We start from the raw sequence: 14359 nt of genomic DNA on the forward strand, positions 1-14359 counted from the left end.
GAACTTCTCCGACCTTTTACAAACACAAGGAGGTGGACAGGGGGTGCATCTGTCTCTGATGCAGACCCATGGCCACTCGAGAGCCCCAGACAGCACTGGCCTCACTGACCACAGCCTGGGAACCCTTGCTTTGAGTCAGACCAGAAGCTTCAGGGTCAGAGGAATTAAATTCCAGCAATATGAAAGCATAGGGTCAATCTAATTTTAAACTTCTCTACAAGGCTTTCCTAGACTGTTGGCTTTTTCAGTTTCAGACTCGTGGCTCCCAAAGATCTTGCTCCCACCTCTTCTTGTCAACCCACACATTCTTCTCCTCACCCCCAAACAAAAGTGCTCGCAAGTGGCTCGGGCAAGGGCAGGGAGGAAAAAAAAAGGAAAGAGAAAGGAGAGGACTCGAGTGGTGCCCTCTGGCCCTGGTGTGCACATGCCACACATATGCAAGTAAATCACATTCTTCACCCAGGCAATGCTACATTGTTCTGGTTAAAGCTGTTTGCACTTCTGCCTCCCAGCACAGGGAGCCTAGGAGCAGATGGAATTCGGCCTCTGCAGCCCAGTTCAGGCTCTGGGTAACGGGAACATCGGCACGGTCACAGTTTCACAGAACTTACCCCCAGCTGGGGGAATTCAGAAGGCATACCCATAAACTAACTTCAGGCAAAGATAAACCCGAAGCCAAGACAGCTCAGTTTGAGGATAGCAGAGGCCAGAGAAAGTTGCTGGGCGGGCTGTAGTGACTAGACATCATCTGTCATGCTGGCCAGGAGCCAGCACTGCCTTTGTGTCAGGTCCTTACTCCATGGCGTGGGCATCTCTGGCCTCTGGCATGGAATGTTAGCAGGCATCAGCATTGCTCCTCTCAAACCTACTGCCGAGCTCTTTCTCCCAGATCAAGTGTAACATCAGGGCTGTTCATGGAGGGGTGAAGTCCAACAGTAGATGGGAATGAAAGAGGAGCTGATGCTGGATTTTGGCACAAGTGCCACTGACTGAAGCCTGCACTTGAACTACAGTACTTCACGCTGGTGCCAGCTGCCTGACAATGCTGCACTGCAAGGCTGGCTTGCACCTCCACCACCTTTTCCATTGATTTGCTGCAGTGCCTGAGGGCAGACAGGATCAGCCTGGGCGCAAAACAGCAGGAGAGATGCAGCTAAAGGCTCTTCCCAGCAGGAGCGGGGGCAGGTGTTGAAGCAAGTACTGCTGGTCTCATCCTGAAACACCCGTGGCTCTGCCTGAACTCTGCTCTCACACAGGGCCAGCAGCAGGGAAGAGCCAGGCTTACGGTCTGTACTCCAGCACCTCTCCAAACATGTCCCTGCCAGCCTCCTCTCCACCCCAACCCATGCCATCTGTTCTCCCTCCTCATTTGCAAAGCTCTTGTTCCTGCTAAAACGCCCCAAAACCAAGAGAAAGAGAGGACTAGAAGCTCTCTCCTCTGCAGAGCTCTGCATCACAAGACAGCGCAACCAGAGACGCTGCAGAAGTTACCAAGAGGTAGAAAAACCAGGACTGCCTGGGCCTCTGCCCCCTCCTGTCCCGCTGTGTGCACTGGGAGTCAGGTGAAGCTGCATCTCTCAACCTGGAGCACAGCAGAGGGTGGTGGCTTTTCCTCTGCATCCCGAATGAAACAGCAGGCACAGACAGACACACGTGGGCCAGGATCTGGAGGAGGGAGGCTGTGGAGCCGTTTGTTTTCTTTGTAAGGCTGTAGCTGGACGACAATTGTGCTCAGCCTGCCAAAACCCACAGAGCTCCGGCCAGTCAGGTGCTGAGAGCAGAGGTAGGACAACACACTGGCATTGTCTCAGCTGACAGGCAAGGAACAAAGGCCTTTTCTCTCCAGCCCCGAGCTCGAGGATGGAAAAGGTAGGGGAAGAAACAATGATGTTCTCAGCACACAGAGCAGAGCACAAGGAGGGCGTTCTGTTCTCCGCCGGGCATTCCTTCAATTCATCATTTATGAGCTTTGATCAAACCCTGTGGAGCACTTGCTGCTTGGGAAAAAAAAAATTAAAAAAATTAAAAGCCTCCTTTACAGTGATCAGAAAAACAAAAGCAGTTTAAAAAGACATGGGACACATCTGCTTTCTTCATCCCCCATTGCTGGGCTGCTGGTACTAAAAGGCACTGCACACAAAAAACAATGGAATGTTTATCCTCTCCATCGGCGGGGGGCAGGGTGTGTGGGGGATGGATAAAAATCAGTTTAAATCCCATCAAATCACTCTTACCCTCAACACAACTATTTCAGTCTAAGTTGGCAGCTTACAAATCAAAGCAATCTTCAGAACATGTGGCAGAAAGGGGCCATGCCTTACTCAAATCACAAGGAAAAGGCACACGTCAAGTGTGTCCCTGCCACCAGCATGAGGATCCTGAACTACTCACAGGTACAGCAAGGATCTGTGTGCCACAACTGCCTCTGATAACAGTGTACTTATCTTTCACCAAGGTTTTACTGTACTCCCAGCAAGTCTCAGGGGTCAAAACAGGGACGAGCCTCACAAGCCACTTCTATCAACAAGCCTGTTAGGTTAAACACCGCTAAGTCAAACAGAGCAGACACGGCTGGAGCTGGAAAGACATGGAGAAAGAACAAGGCTACATTTGGAAGCCTCTGATACGTATAGATATGATCTCTGTGAACACAGAGAAAATAACCTAGCACACACAAGGGGAACTGAGGAAGCCTCAGGTCTGGAGCTGAAAGAACCTGAAGTATTTTGAAAGCCTGGGACTGCAATTCAGGAGGCGCAGAGAAATCCTGTCTGTGTGTTTCAGCAGTGACCTACAGTTGCACAAGCGCTGTTAGCAAAAGCACTAAGTTAGCTGAAGCAGACTTAAATAAGGACAATGGAAATTTGAGAGCCAATATTTCCACCCTTTATTGAAGGTTCATAGTTGATCTCCCTGCCAGGACCTCAGCTGGGTCCCAAACAGCAGCAGGAGCCTCTGTCTCCTCTGGCCCCTGACGTGCCCCCACGGCAAGCAGGCACAAGGCACTTGCCTAGTCCTCAGGTCAACAAATCATGAGACAGCTTAATGCTACCATAAAACTCTGTATTTTTGCATCACTGCTGAAGAACAGAGTTTTGAAGAGAAACCTTGACCTGACCCAATGGTTTCAACTCGCCTTGCTAATGCAAGTTGTGCTGAGTAGCTTCATCACAAGCCCTTTGCTTAAGGAGGCAGCCCTCTGCAAGGAACACAACACCACAATTTTGGTAACTGAGACGCAGCAAACGTGTCCAGAACAACCAAATAAAGTGTCGCATTCTTTACTCACTGGATGCTTTGCTTTTGCATCCCTCTGAGTAGGAAGATCAGGAAAATAAACCCCCTCCAAGAAAAAGTCTGCCTTGCTGAATTAAATGTCTGTTTCTCCACAGGGAGCACAGTAATTGCACCGAGACCTCGTTCACACAGAGACAGTCGAATCAACAGGAAGGAAAAATTAAAAATTAAAGACCTGCATTTTAATTAAACCCCACAGAAGTAGAGAATAATAACAGGATGCATCCACACTTCTAGGGGACTCCAAGTACAAGATGGGAGCTGGGGCAGGAAGACTGTAGTACACAGATAGCCTTTGTCCAGGTTAAGAGCTGTGAAGAACTGTTCCCAGAGAAAGTGTTTCATGCCAGGAGCACTCTCCTCTGAGGTCTGAAAACCTCAATCAGCCAATGGCTATAAGGAAGGAATTGGTTTCTGTTTGGCCACTGGACAGTTTCATCTCATCCAAGTTATTTCAGCATTTCAGGACAGCAAGCAGCCTCCTAGGCCAGTGCTTTCAACGTCCACACCGAGTGTTTTGCTCCGAGCTGACACTTTACACCCACGTCAGTCCCAAAATAAACCACGAGCCACTGGAAGGAGAACTGGAGGGAGACACCCCCCTACACCCGCTTGCCCGTACAAACAGAGCCATTCTGCACATAGCTACGGGGGTGTCTGTGCAGGGCAAGCCCCAGCCAGGACCCCTGCACAGCATTTTGGGGAGAAAGCTGATTCAGGAAGGTGTGCATGTCTGCAGCACACCAAGAGCCAGCTGCACCAGCAGCTTTCAGGAAGAAAAGAACAGCGCATGGACAAACCTGGTGCTGCCCTTACATGGCAAAGGCAGGGCTCTGTATTGGCCTAGGAGCCAGCCAGGCGAGAAAGCAGGGCAGGAGGACTGTCCTCTGATGTCACTGACACATCAGGGTTGGGCTCTGGTCAAGGGCAGCAGTAGGAGTCTCAGGAAGATGCTTCCTCACTTTCCAAAGCTTAATGAGACAACTCCCTCACCGTGATCTAATCCTGGTCCCATTGTCAGGGAAGCTCCCAGGCAAGGTGAAATCAAAAGAGGAGGCAGAGGTCAGGCACCCCAGTTTCCGTCATGACAGAAACATAGCCTGAGTAACCTGCAAAGAAACCTAATAGTCCTTCATTCACATTCCCACTAAGCTGACCTTTAATCAGCTGTTCTGGCTATAGATCCATTTGAGTAAGGTTTAAGCAGCCAGGAAACAATTGCACAGCCAGTATTTTCATTGTTCTTGTTCTCAAGGATCTTGAAATCCTCTTCCCAGCATTCAGACAGAGAATTAAGCTCCTAAGATTCTGGAGACTAAGATCTATAGAAATGCTGGAGCAAGCAGGTCTTGTTCAGCCAGGTAGGAGGACGACAGCTTATTTCACACAACAGGTTCTACCCAGGACCCCACAAGGACACACATGTACAGCCAGACACTATCCTTTGACAGCTGAAATACTGTCCTGCTCACTTCAAATAAATGACATATATGCCTACTCCAAACTGAGCAAGCAAAAGGGGGTGGGCGTGTTAAAACTTTGCAGATCTGCAGAATTTTTACAAGATCATAGAACTCCACACGGGCACATTTGCCACTTGAAGTTTATATGACCACGTAGTAAAGCGCATCTGAGCTTAGATACTCCAATCCAACATAACAATTGGCAAATGCTGAGAGATGTCTTCCTTCAGTAGGTCAAGACATTGCTGGCTGGCTCTAGGGCACTCACTAAGGGCACAAAGGGATCAGGGTCCCTGCAAGCCAAATAACCTGACTCAAAAAGCAGAGTTTACATATGCCATTGGCACTTCTCATTTCTTCGTGTTTCACTAATCTGGGAAGGAAAGGGCACTGCTGAGCCACAGCACTGCTGGTGAGACACACAGGTGTTAAAGCCAAACCTCCACAGCTCCACACACTCTTCAGGGAACCAAGCAGAATTTCTTGTGGCAGTTGTGTCACACACAACTGTTCTGACTACCTGGCCAAGACGTGACGTGTTCCGAGTCACACTTGCAGGAAACCAGCCTGTCTGACACCACGCTCTGAGCTGGGCTACTGAGAAACAGCAGCTTTGTCTCCCTTTAGGAAATCATCTCAGCAAGGGCAGGGGTAGCTCTTCACACATACAGAGGTAGCTCTTCACACATCTGCTGGGCTCAGTCGGATCTCAGTTCCTGCACACATTGTTATACACTGGTTTCTTACTCTTCAATTTGACGATTTCAAATCCCTTTATAGGGTGACTTAAAGGAAGGAAAAAACCCATCCACTGACAAAACAGGGATTAAATCTATTTCTCAGACAGGCTACAGAGTATAAAGGAGTTGGTCAAACTCACCTACCATGCTCGCACCGTGCCGCCTGCAAAGCCAGGCACGGGCACAAACGTAGTTAAATACATCTCTCCTGGTTTGCCTCTTCCAAACCCAGCATCCAGAACAACAGGGCTGCACAGCACCCCGATACCAAAGTGAGCATCAGTGAAAGTGACTGTACTGGTGAATCAGGTTTGATGAATGTTTTCGAAGTTTTGACGCAGTAGGAAGATGCTTTATTAGCTTTAAAGAATAAAGTCAGCAAATAACAAGAAGCTGATTCACGGTTAAGGCTCCTTTGACAGACATCAGGATGACATTTTCTCTATTAGAGATGACACAAACACATTTGATATTTGTCATATTCATTCAGTAGTAGCTGGAGCAGCCAGAGGCACCACCAAGGAAGGAGATGGAGGCAGACCACATCCACCAGACCAAAAGCTTGTGGCAGCTGTGGGACTCACAAGCTTGCAGGAGACACCCATGGACTGCAGTAGAGCCCAGAAATGCCAATCTCCCATTTGAGCACCTACTGAGCTCTGCCAAAACACCACTGTCAGGGCGGGGGAGCCTTTAGGATGTGGGCTGGACAAGCCATTTCTCTAGCTAGGGCTTCATTTCTCAGCTAGTCGGCAACAAAGCAAAGACATAACTCACACACAGTTTACGTGAGCCAGCCAGGGTGGAGGGCAGCTCCCACCACACGCCTCACACATTGGCAAAGAAACAGATACACAAATGAGCAAATGAATCACACCCTAGGCCGAAAGGAGACTCAAAAAAACAAATCAGGGGGTGGGGAATGAAGAGGAGAGACCTTGGCAGCCGGAACAAACCCAGCAGCCCTCCACTCCCTGGCTCACACTTGCGTGCCTTCCTTATGCAACCTGCCCTAGACAGCAGTGCCTGTCACACAGCAGGCTGACCCCTGGGATTGCCTATTCCAGGCATGCTACAGAGCACTCCCTGCCTGCCCACAGCCCTTCCCATCTGCCCCTGAGCCCTCCAGGACTAGCTGGAGCCAAATGAAGTCGCCAGCAGCTGAGAAGGACCCTAGGAGCTAAAGGCTTCCTGGTGTGTCCAGTGTGCCTCACAGCGTGGAGCAGCACATCTGCCCTGGCCTGTGTTGGAACCCAGGACACCCCTCTGGGTACCCTGGATGGCCCGAGCCCCTGGCAGGGGGCTCTGAGACCCTGGCATGCAGCCAAAGACACGTGGGGTTTCGATCTTAGCCCATGGAGCAAATTACCAGCTCTGTATGAAGAATTACAAGTCACAAAAGTTTAGATAGCACAGTAGTAGTGATCACAGGGTGAAGAGAAAAATTTTGAGATTTTGTAGATAGGGGTTTGGGACTTTGTACATGGGGGTCTGAGGCTCCAAGATGGAGGAATCAGGGCATGCCTTGTCCTTCTTCCTAGCCTCCATGATTTGGGTGATGTTGGCACTTTTAGATTGGTTTAGAATAGAAGCTGACTGTCTAACATAGGTGATAGGTATTGGGACAGAATTGTAAATATAGTACATGTAGTTTTTAGTATAAAAGATAACACCAGCCTCGTAGGCAGAGAGTGTGCCTTTGGCTGACCTGCTGAACAGATCTCAGCAGGCCAGACAGAAAATGTTCTCGATAACAATTAACAAACAACCTTGAGAACAACAGCTGAAGACCTCTGACTCCTTCTTTGACAGCCGGGTTGGGTAAAAAGACTCACTAACACATCCCAGGGAGTCACCCTGATAGCACACACTCCCACAGCCTCCAGCAGCAGCAGCACATCTGCCCCGGCCTGCAGCAGCAGCAGCACATCTGCCTGGGTTTGCAGCAGCATCCCCCTCCCAAGCTGCCAGTGCTGCAGCCGCTGCAAGAACAAAGGCAGCACCCAGCCTTCCAGCACACACCCAAGGGAATCCTCCCTGCGGCAGCCAGCTCTGTTAGAGGCACCGTCAGTAGATGAAAGGGTTAAAGTAAGCGCCTCAAGGCACAGGTTTTCTCCAGCACCTGCCCTGCCCGGATAACCCTCACTCTCCTCCGCTATCCCCGCCTCAGCTCTGAGCACAGCATCCCCAAACACAGCAGCGGGCCGGGAGCTGGAACATCTCCACAGCAACTGGGGCTGTCACAGCCGCACGTCACCGACTTCTCCGCAGCCGTGCGACAAACAGCGGCTCCTCCGACACACGGCTTGCTGCTGCTCGCTGCCTCCGGAGCCGCCCGACGGCACAGCCTCCCTCGGCGCTCCAAAGGCTCCCTCGGCGCTCCAAAGGCTCCCTCGGCCCTCCAAAGGCTCCCTCGGCGCCCCAAAGGCTCCCCTGGCGCTCCAAAGGCTCCCTCGGCGCTCCAAAGGCTCCCTCGGCCCTCCAAAGGCTCCCTCGGCCCTCCAAAGGCTCCCTCGGCGCTGCTCTCCGAGCGAGCCCTGCCCCAGCAGCTCCCCTCCGCAGGCCCGCAGGGGCTGGAGTGCAGGCCGGTTCAGGGGGAAGCACTCCATCAGCCAGTCTGGTTTAGTATCTAGTGTTTTCCTTTCAATAGCAGGAAGCACAGGTCTCCAAGTACTCTTGCACTCTGCTTTCAAAATGCTTGGTGTCGTTCTACTTTTTGTTCCCGTTGCTGAACGCATCCCTTCCCACGGCAAGGGCCCACCGTGCTCCGCACACTCCTGTTCCCCACCTGGTACCCTGGGGAGACCACAGTCCCAGTCACAGCACGCTGTCCCCAGGGCCTACGGATCTTTAGAGAGAAAGGGCTCTGCCTCAAACATTCTGATCTTCCCCTCTGCCTGTAAATCAGCCACCAAGAGGAAAAAACGATGCCGAGAGGAGCCTGGACTTCAGGCTCGCATCAGAACAGCTTGTAAAGAAGGCTCAGTTCTGCTCGGGTTATCTGTCACTGTGATCTCTTCAGCAGAAGAAAGTAGGACTAGGAAGCCTCCAGCTAGGAAAGCAGTCAAGGAAAAACAGATGGCTTCTTGGTGTAACCAAAGCTGAACTTGCTCTCAGGGCATGAACAGTGTGCCATCTCTCTGCCTGATTTCTCTCCACTTCAAATAGCTCCCACAACATCACCTGACACAGAGGTGAGCTGAACAGCCTGTCACCCCAGAGACCAGACTGGCTCACACCATGGGTCACATCAAATTACTTCTCACTCAGCCATCCAAGAACAATTCCAAGCTCACTAGCAAGTCAGGCACACGGCCCTCCCACTCAAAGCCAAGATCCTGATGTCAGGTAATTCTTAAGACTTGGTGCTTCTTTGGAAGACGACCACATTACACAGTTTCAAATAAACAGAATGTCTGAAAACTGGTGTAGAAGTTTTTTTTAAATGAATTTTGGGGATGGGTTTTATGGTTGGTTTTGAACTTGATTTTTCCTTTGCTGACCCATCTGGACCCAAGGCAGCAAAGCCAGGGCAGGTGGACCATTCCTAACCACTTTCTGTAACCTTGATTTAAACCAGCTGCATCAGGTACCAGTAAAGATGCTTTTGTTTGTGAACTTTACCACGTGGCCCAACATACACAAGCTGGGAGAACCACACAGCCATAATTTAGACCTCAAAATGCTGTTTGCTTCTTTACTGAGAACTCAGCATCCTGTAAGAGTAAAGGCAGAGCAGCTGTAAGCAGTGAAAAAACCATCGTGAGCTTTGATGGTACGTTTGGTATTAGCCAGCACAGCAATCAAACATGCAAAGCATGTTGCTGGCAGGCTTGCTTTCAGGCTAGGAGAACACTACACAGACCCCAATGCCATTCCCACTGCAGCGAGGCTGTCCAAGCCTGCCATTCCAGCCTTCTCCCAGACAGGCATGTGCAGCCAGCCACCCCAACACCTCTCAGAGCCAGTGGTCTGCACTATTCCTTCAATTGCCCCATGTTTAATGCTGCCTGCCTTCTCCCCTGACTCCAGAGATGAATGGTCTGACAATCAAAGAAGTATCAAAATTAGTTACCAAAGTTTGAAATGTAATTGTTTTGCACAATTCCCATTGTGCCTAAAATACAGGAGAACTATTCAGCACCCCAAAACATGACTTCTCTCTAGCGTGCAAAAATACAGAACTAACAACTTGAACTACAGGGAAGGCGGCAGGAGAACTGAAACTCTAAACCCCAATGTATTGAACAGCAGGTCAAGAAGGAAGGTTAGGAGAAACACCAGCTCCACAAAGAGCAATTTGTAAAATTGCTCCAGCTGTGCCAAACACCCTGTGTAATGCTCACAGCACCTCTGCTGTGCACTCTGAGCCCCACAGCTCTGCCTCACCTGTGCACAGGTGCTTTCACCGTGGGACTGCAACACTGGCAACCCATTTGTTCTCTGGCCACAGCTCAAAGGATGTTCCCAAATCAAACACCATAAAACAGTTAGAAAAGAAAGGTGGCTCTTTCCCAGAAGCCTTTATTTGAACAGTGCTGGTTTTTACATGGCAACGACACACAGCTGACAAAGCAGCCTCCATCAGCACTAAATATAATTCACAAAGAACTCTAAATCCTGCCACTAAAGCTGGGGCATTCAGCATTAACTTGCTGGAAACACTGATGAACAGCCCTCAAACTGGAACAAAACACTGAGGGCAGAGCAGCTGAAAGGTACTGTCCCTTGCAGATTTGTCTCCCCAGAAAGGAGGGGGCAAATTGAGAGGAGCTTTCCAATATTAACAGCGGTCAAAAAAGGTCTGAAAATGCCAAAGCATTCCGCACTCCTTGCAAGGAAATGCCTCTGATGGAAGCTACATTGTGCTCCAGCACATATCCCTTGCATTTTTTCCATCAAATATTCTGGGCAGCACTTGCTCATTTGCACAGTCTGCTCAGAAGAGAGCAGATAAGCTGGGAAGGAAATCACCAGAGAACAGAAATAAGGGATCTAGCGAGAGCCTGAAAGCCAAACAGCAGAACACATTACCCCAGCTGATGCAAGAATGACATGGCTGAAGCGAAACTACCAGCGCTGCTGCCAGGGATGGAACTTCAGCAGTAACCAGAAGCAGGATTTTAACTTCCAAAACCAGCTGAACTGGACTGAAAAGGCTCACAGAGGGTGCAGTGCCCAGCCTGCTGCCAAGCACAACACGAGCTCTCCAAACACAGCCCTGAAAACTGCAGAACCCACCAAAAGTGCACGAATGAACAGAAACTGGGATCTCTTGTAGGCTTTAAAGCTGACCCGTGGGGGTGACCTTACATTGAAGCAGCAGTAGATTTTGTACTGGCAAAGACTGCAAGAAACACCCTTCCCATGGCCTGAGAGGGGAGGCACCTGCAACACCAAGCCAACCTTGTGGCCTGGGGGACAGCCAGGACATGCACTTCCAGCTGGTTTGCAAAGAGCTCTGATTTTCAGACCACTTCTGATCCCCTCTCACTAAGAGCAGCTTCATTTAGGGAAAATCCCCGTCTCCAGGTGATCTCAAAATGTCTCTCAACAAAACCTGAAAAATGCCTTCCCCCACAGTACGTCTCTTTACATCTAAATATACCCTGTGTGTGCTCTAGTTTAAAGAATCACTACTGAAAAAGAAAGCAGCTGTTTGGAAATAACTCAGCACAAGGTTTTCTGTTTGTTTTCTTCTCTGTTGAAACCCCTCGTGACTGAGATTTCTCTGCGTTTCTCATGAAAAAAGGGAGAAAACCTGGCGACTCAGACTCTGTTTACACTCTTTTCTGAAAGCTAACACCACCTTTATCAGAGAAAGAAGCAACCACAATTTTTACTAAAGAAGTACTGAAGAATCCCAGTGCCAGACACTTGTGGTGGCAGGCAGAATAGAGTGGTTTGCTCCAGAAAAAAATTTGCATTTCCTTAATACTCTAAAAACCTCTTCAGCAGCCATGGGAAGTTGAGCTGGCAAGCAGAGATTCAATATTATTTAGATATTACGGTTCTTCAGCATTATTGCTGGTGATATTTCATTCCTGAAAGCAATAAGGGAGCAGCAAAGCAAACCAAGTGCCTGAACTTGCTAGTTCAATCTGCCAAGAATATTTATTAAAACATCAGTGTGACCTGTGTAAGCCAGCAAAACAGTGGGCATTGAAAGACACAGGGTGCTCCAAGATGCTCAGAACTCGTTCCAGACTCCCGTAGGATTTTTTTAATGTTGAATACAAGCAATAAAACAAAAAGCAATTTATAACAATCATAATCCATTCAGTCCCCAGAACCTTTCATCAGGCCTGTGAGTTCCCACTGAAACTGGATTCATCAAGATAAACTGTAGATGCTCTACAAAATAAGCAGACTGAGGCAAATGAGGCATGAACAAGCCGAGTTTGAATGAGAGGCTGCTCCTCTCCAGCAGGATATTAGGGTTCACTGCAGGGAGGGATTACCGAGAAGCCTATGCAGGAAAGAGAAAGCTTCTCCATTTGTGAACAAGATCACACCATCAGATCATTCATGGAGACCAAACTCCATAGCCAGAGCAGTCTCAGCCCCCTGACAACATTCTCCTCTAATGCCTTTGCTGATGCAATCAGCTAATGCTAACATGACAGTGATGCTGAGAGCAAGGAATAGATATCAGCATCATTTTGTGGGCAGTGCTCGTGGATGAGGCATGGCACATCTGGAACTAGGCACACTTACTCAGGCTGTCAGAGAGCATTTCCATCACAGAAACAGCTGAGGATCATCGGTGGGGATGAGACAAGGCTGAGTACCACAACATCAGGATGGGATTTATTCTTGATTTTATGCTGTCCTCCCTCAGAGGAGCACTCAACATCTGATTTTTACCATGTGACTACAGGTAATACCAAGCACATCAACCTTTGCATCAGGGTCTATGGCTAATCCTAACAGACAGAAATGATAATCTAAAACAGAAATGTATTTATGTGCACTATGTTACCAGCACAATCCTGGTGAGCCCAGCCTCTCTAGAGCACCAGTGCAGATCTATCACGTCCAGGGTGTTTATTTTGAGCCTTCATTTCCATCCCTGTGAAGCAGAGGTCTGCTTTCAGCAAGCACCTTGAAACTGGCTGAAGGGAAACACTGGAACTGCAGCAGTAGCAGTGGTATGACCTTTCACTAAGACATGGTGTGTTATGTGTATCATTTGTTAAGTAATCACACATAAATGTTCATCTAATTACGAATTACCAAGCCATTCTCTGTTTTCACACCTGAATCAGAAGAACGCTGCAGACACAGATGGCTCCCCATGACTGACCCTCAGTGGGGTCCTCTGTTTGCAGATGTATCACCTCAAACACAGATTAGCTTCCACTCAGAACAGGTCCTCTTGGAGAGCTGATGGAGAGTGAATTCACCCGCAGGAGAAAAGCCCAAAGTTACTCATGCAATAGCTTGGAAAATGTGGTGATAATTTTGGAACCAAGATAGGCCCAGGAGACTTAGCAGGAGCAGCAGCAGTCTGCTGGCAGAGGACAGAGAACAGAGAAACAAAAGCTAGAGGAGCCTCAATTCACTGTTCAAAAGTCAGGAACTGTGGGAGACGAGACAAAATGCTGAATTTCCAGATATTAGAGAATTGTTTACATTAAACTACACTGAATTCTGCTACTAAACTGATTCAAGTTTGGTGATTCAAGTACCTAGATACTGATAAATCCTTTCACCTTATTGATAAACAGACGTTGGATCTTGGTATGTTTGAGACTCAGGCAGCTCCAGACAAATCCTGGCAGCACTGGGCCATTGTGACTGTAACAGGATACTGCATGCCTGCAGTCCCACTCCCTGGGCTTTGTCACACTCCAGGAAAAGCAAGGAATCACAAAAGCATGCGAGGGATCCAAAGAGGGAAAGAGAGCTGCAAAAATTCTCCATTCAACAGCACAGCAGAGGAAAGCTGCAGCATGCAGCATTTTTCTAACTTTTGTCTTTTCTCATACTCCAGCTGTCATATGATTACCACAATACAGCGTGGGGAGAGCAAAGGAAAACTCAGCTACATCCCCTTTTCTCAGGGACCCATCTAACATATTTCCCCAGCATAGATCTCCCCTGCTCCAGATGCTTCCTATCTGCACTCAAAAGTAGCAAGTGGTCAACACATTGTCAGAGCTTGGTAAAAATCAAAGTGTTTTCAACAAAATCCTTTCTGTTACTGCACTCCGATGGCCACTGAAGCTGCCAACCTGGTCAGAGAGATGCTTTAACGATGAAGCATCATTTTAAAAATGGATTTGCAGCTGTGCATATTTCACTTCAATCACTCAATTGTGAATTATACCTCAGCAAGCCCTTGAAGAATAGAGGTGGCTGTCAGGGCGATGTGAAGGGGGAGAGAAAAGAAAGGAATTCCTACCAAACAAAAGAGCTCCAAGAAACTGATACAACTTTGCTGGAAGCTATTCCCAGCCCACTCAACATTTTTTTCTGTATACACACATACCAGAACCCCACAAGGGGCATTTTTCCCAGCTAAAATACAAACCATCAGCAAATCTGACCGCCGCGTGAGAGAAATACAACGACCTGGTGGATGCAAAGCAAAGCACGGTGAAATAACCTTGGAGCTGTGTAAACCCAAGAGCTAAGAGACACCTTTGAGAGCTCAGCGTGACACAGCACCTGCCCGGGGCCCAGCACGCTGCTTGGCAAAGCAGGGGTCCTGTTTGCTCTCCTGACAAGAGTTGTTTACATAAGATAGCAGTACACAAAAGCCAAAGCACCTTTCCAGGCCTCCCCAGAAGAACAGTACAACTTCACTGATGCTCACCAGGTGGGTTTACTCTTCGTTCTGCATTGCTTTTGGGA

At 48.8% G+C, this 14359-nt stretch overlaps 1 protein-coding gene across 12 annotated transcripts in view; it reads right to left on the reverse strand.

Moving 5' to 3' along the window:
- The window catches only part of PACS2 (phosphofurin acidic cluster sorting protein 2), a 73052-nt gene that overhangs the window by 45430 nt on the left and 13263 nt on the right, over positions 1-14359 (reverse strand). The window lies entirely within an intron of this gene.

This window comes from Motacilla alba, chromosome 8 (assembly GCF_015832195.1).
Source record: "Motacilla alba alba isolate MOTALB_02 chromosome 8, Motacilla_alba_V1.0_pri, whole genome shotgun sequence".
Lineage (NCBI taxonomy): Eukaryota > Metazoa > Chordata > Aves > Passeriformes > Motacillidae > Motacilla > Motacilla alba.